Genomic DNA, 4765 nt, shown 5'->3' on the forward strand with positions numbered 1-4765 from the left:
CAGTGCATCCACATTGTTTAGCTCCATCACTCCTCTAGTGTTGCCTCTTTCAGAAGCATAGAAGTAGTCATTCTCAGCTACAGTCTCAATGACATCTATGGCTTCTTCAATGGTCTTCTTCTTGTTCAGAGATCCCCCGGATGAGTGGTCTACAGCCTTCTTTGATTCATAAGAAAGACCTTCATAGAAAATGTGCAGTTGCACCCATTCATTGAACATATCTGGCAGGCATCTTCTTGTCAAGTCTTTGAATCTCTCCCATGCTTCATATAGAGTCTCACCATCTTGCTGCCTGAAAGTTTGAACCTCAGCTCTCAACCTGTTGATTCTTTGAGGAGGATAGAATCTCGCCAAGAATTTGTTTACCACATCTTCCCAGGTTGTTAAGCTCTTGATGCACACGGAAACTTGTCTCTCAACAATTTTCCTTCGGCAAGTGTACCGAATTGTCGTCAAGTAAAAACTCACAATAGAGTGCGGTCGAATCCCACAGGGATTGATTGGTCAAGCAACTTTAATTAGAGGAATGTTCTAGTTGAGCGAAGCAGAATTTGGTTTGAGTGTTGTAGGAAATTAAATGGCGAGAAAGTAAATAACAGAAAATGTAAATGCCAAAAGTAAAGAGCTGAAAATAAATGGCAGAAGGTAAATTGCAGAATTTAAATGGGAATGGCGAAGATGCTCATAAAAGTAAATTGCAGAAATTAAAGAGAATGGGTAAGATCAGAGATGGGGATTCATTGGGCTTAGGAGATGTTGCATTCTCCGGATCGAATTCATTTTCACCTCTTCCTTAATCAATGCATTCATTGATCTCCTTGGCAATCTTAAGTGATTGAATTCCAATTCCTTGGCAATTCAATCTCTCAAATCTTGATCAATAGCCAATTCCTTGGTCAATTGCTCATGAGAAGAGATGAAGTATGGTCACTGATTATACCACATGCATTTCCAAATCAAGTGTTAGTAGGATTATAGTCACCATATCCAACCAAATCCTATTTGGTCCAACATGAGAAAGCATTTCTAGCATGATCTCTTCATTCCTCTTCCAAGGTTCAGAAGAGATCCAAGTATGAATAGCTTCTTTTCCAAGATAACTACCCAATTGGATGAAGATTGAAAGCTTTCTAGTAAAATCAAGAGAAAAGATAGAAGAAGAGTAATGAAAACTAGTATTGATCCATCAAATTACAACAGAGCTCCATAACTGATGAGCGGATAATTTATACGCTTTTTGGCATTGTTTTAAGTATGTTTTTAGTAGAATCTAGTTATTTTTAGGGATGTTTTTATTAGTTTTTATGTTAAATTCACATTTCTGGACTTTACTATGAGTTTGTGTGTTTTTCTGTGATTTTAGGTATTTTCTGGCTGAAATTAAGGGACTTGAGAAAAAATCAGATTCAGAGGTTGAAGAAGGACTGCTGATGCTGTTTTACAGCTAGATTAACCGCATTTTATATGTTTCGCATCTATTTACTTGTTTTTGAAGGATATTTCAATGTTCATTTTCAAAATCTCAATGGCAAAAAAAAAATTCATTATATTCAATATCTTTGTGGGGTAAAGAAAGAAAACAAAAAGTAAAAAAAAGATTTTATTTAATAGATTTATTAACATTAATAAATAATGAATTTATTAACATTAATAAAAAGCCACCTACAGACGCTTTACGCCCAATCATTCCGGATAACGCTTGCATCCTCTGTCTTACCGCGGCTGCTGGCACAGAGTTAGCCGATGCTTATTCCCCGGATACCGTTATTGCTTCTTCTTGGATTCTGACCTCCCTGCACTCAAAGTGGATTTTCTGGAGCTACAGAACTCAAAATGGTGCGCTTCTAATTGCGTTGGAAGGTAGACATCCAGAGCTTTTCAGCAATATATAATAGTCCATATTTTGGCCGAGTTTAGACGATGCAAAAGGGCATTGAACGCCAGTTCTACACTGCAGTCTGGAGTTAAACGCCAGAAACACGTCACGAACCAGAGTTGAACGCCAAAAACACGTTACAAACTGGTGTTCAACTCCAAGAATGACCTCTACACGTGTAAACTTCAAGCTCAGCCCAAGCACACACCAAGTGGGCCCGGAAGTGGATTTATGCATCAATTACTTACTTCTGTAAACCCTAGTAGCTAGTTTAGTATAAATAGGACTTTTTACTATTGTATTAGACATCCTGGATTGTATCTTATGATATTTAGTTTCATCTTTAGATCATGGGGGCTGGCCATTCGGCCATGCCTGAACCTTTCACTTATGTATTTTTAACGGTACAGTTTCTACACACCATAGATTAAGGTGTGGAGTTCTGCTGTTCCTCAAAGATTAATGCAAAGTACTACTGTTTTTCTATTCAATTCAACTTATTCCACTTCTAAGATATTCATTCGCACTTCAATATGATGGATGTGATGATCGTGACAGTCATCATCATTCGCAACTTATGAACGCGTGCCTGACAACCACTTCTGTTCTACCTTAGATTGAATGGATATCTCTTGGATATCTAATACAGGGGACCGAGTCCGAGTTATTAGCGTCTTCGTGGTATAAGTTAGAACCCATGGATGGCCATTCCTGAGATCCGGAAAGTCTAAACCTTGTCTGTGGTATTCTGAGTAGGATCTGGGAAGGGATGGCTGTGACGAGCTTCAAACTCGCGAGTGTTGGGCGTAGTGACAGACGCAAAAGGATCAATGGATCCTATTCCAGTATGATCGAGAATCGACAGATGAATAGCCGTGCCGTGACAGAGCATCTTGGACCATTTTCACTGAGAGGACGGGAAGTAGCCATTGACAACGGTGATGCCCAACATACAGCTTGCCATGGAAAGGAGTAGGATTGATTGGATGAAGACAGCAGGAAAGCAGAGATCAGAGGAACGAAAGCATCTCTATACCCTTATCTGAAATTCTCACCAATGAATTACATAAGTACCACTATCCTATTTTATATTTTATTTAATTTTCGTCCACTATAATCTCTTAATACATTTGAATCCGCCTGACTGAGATTTACAAGGTGACTATAGCTTGCTTCAAGCCGACAATCTCCGTGGGATCGACCCTTACTCACGTAAGGTTTATTACTTGGATGACCCAGTGCACTTGCTGGTTAGTTGTACGAAGTTGTGAAACAGATATAAGATCATGAATGTGCTTATTATGTTTTTGGCGCCGTTACCAAGGAATGGAATGATCACGATTTCGCACACTAAGTTTTTGGCACCGTTGCCGGGGATTGTTCGAGTTTGGACAACTGACGGTTCATCGTGTTACTCAGATTGGGTAATTTTCTTCTTATTTTATTTTCAAAAAGTTTTCAAAAAAAAAATTTTCAAAAATCTTTGAAAAATTTCCCTTTGTTTTCGAAAATTATTTCAGAATTTTTAAGAATGAATTCTAGTGTTTCATGAAGCATGTTGAAGCCTGGCTGGCTGTAAAGCCTTGTCTAATTCTTTTGGATAGGGGCTTCCAACCATCAGCATAGAGGCAAGTTAATTTGAATATCAGCTGTTGTTGATCCACCTGCTGTTGTATGACTGATTTGTATCTTCTAAAGCTTGGCTGGCTATTAAGCCATGTCTAACCCTCAGATTGGAGCTTTAGACTAAAGAGCACAAGATTTCTGGAATTCATATTAAAAATTTTGAAATCCTTATTTCCTTTTTCCTATATGTTTTTTCAAAAATAATATACAAAAATCCAAAAAAATTAATAAAATCATAAAAACCAAAAATATTTTGTGTTTCTTGTTTGAGTCTTGAGTCAAATTTTAAGTTTGGTGTCAAGTGCATACTCATCTTGCATTTTTCGAAAATTGCATTCATGCATTGCATTCATCATGATTTTCAAGTTGTTCTTGATAAAACCTTCTTGATTGATCTTCATATTATATTGTTTTGTGTTGTATGGTGTTTTTCATATGTATTCTTGAATTCTTAGTGTCTAAGCATTAAAGATTTCTAAGTTTGGTGTCTTGCATGTTTTCTTTGCATATAAAAATTTTCAAAAATATGTTCTTGATGTTCATCATGATCTTCAAAGTGTTCTTGGTGTTCATCTTGACATTCATAGCATTCTTGCATGCATTCATTGTTTTGATCCATAACTTTCATGCATTGAGTCTTTTGCATGTTTTTCTCTTTCATCATTGAAAATTCAAAAATCAAAAAAATATCTTTTCCTTTTTCACTCATAAATTTCGAAAATTTGGATTGACTTTTTCAAAAATTTTTAAAATCTAGTTGTTTCTTATGAGTCAAATCAAATTTTCAATTAAAAAAAAAATTCTTATCTTTTTTTCAAAATCTTTTTCAAAAATCAAATCTTTTTCATTTTTCTTAGTTATTTTCGAAAATTTTAAAAAAATATTTTTCAAAAATCTTTTTCTTATCTTTATCACATAATTTTCAAAAATAACATCATCAATTAATGTTTTGATTCAAAAATTTCAAGTTTGTTACTTACTTGTTAAGAAAGATTCAAACTTTAAGTTCTAGAATCATATTTTGTGATTTCTTGTGAATCAAGTCATTAATTGTGATTTTAAAAAATCAAATCTTTTTCAAAACTAATTTCAATCATATCTTTTCAAAAAATATCTTTCTATCTTATCTTTTTCAAAATCATATCTTTCTCAAAAATTTGATTTTAAAATATCTTTTCTAACTTCTTATCTTCTTATCTTTTCAAAATTGATTTTCAAATTTGTTTCAACTAACTAACTAACTTTTTGTTTGTTTCTTATCTT

General features: G+C 34.8%; 1 non-coding gene across 1 annotated transcript; it reads left to right on the top strand.

Moving 5' to 3' along the window:
- Positions 1-214: 214 nt before the first annotated feature.
- Positions 215-321, top strand: LOC112780309 (small nucleolar RNA R71). The gene has a single exon (XR_003191154.1). It is a non-coding gene; the product is annotated as a small nucleolar RNA R71 (small nucleolar RNA).
- Positions 322-4765: the final 4444 nt, after the last annotated feature.

The sequence above is a fragment of the Arachis hypogaea genome, chromosome 19, assembly GCF_003086295.3.
Source record: "Arachis hypogaea cultivar Tifrunner chromosome 19, arahy.Tifrunner.gnm2.J5K5, whole genome shotgun sequence".
Lineage (NCBI taxonomy): Eukaryota > Viridiplantae > Streptophyta > Magnoliopsida > Fabales > Fabaceae > Arachis > Arachis hypogaea.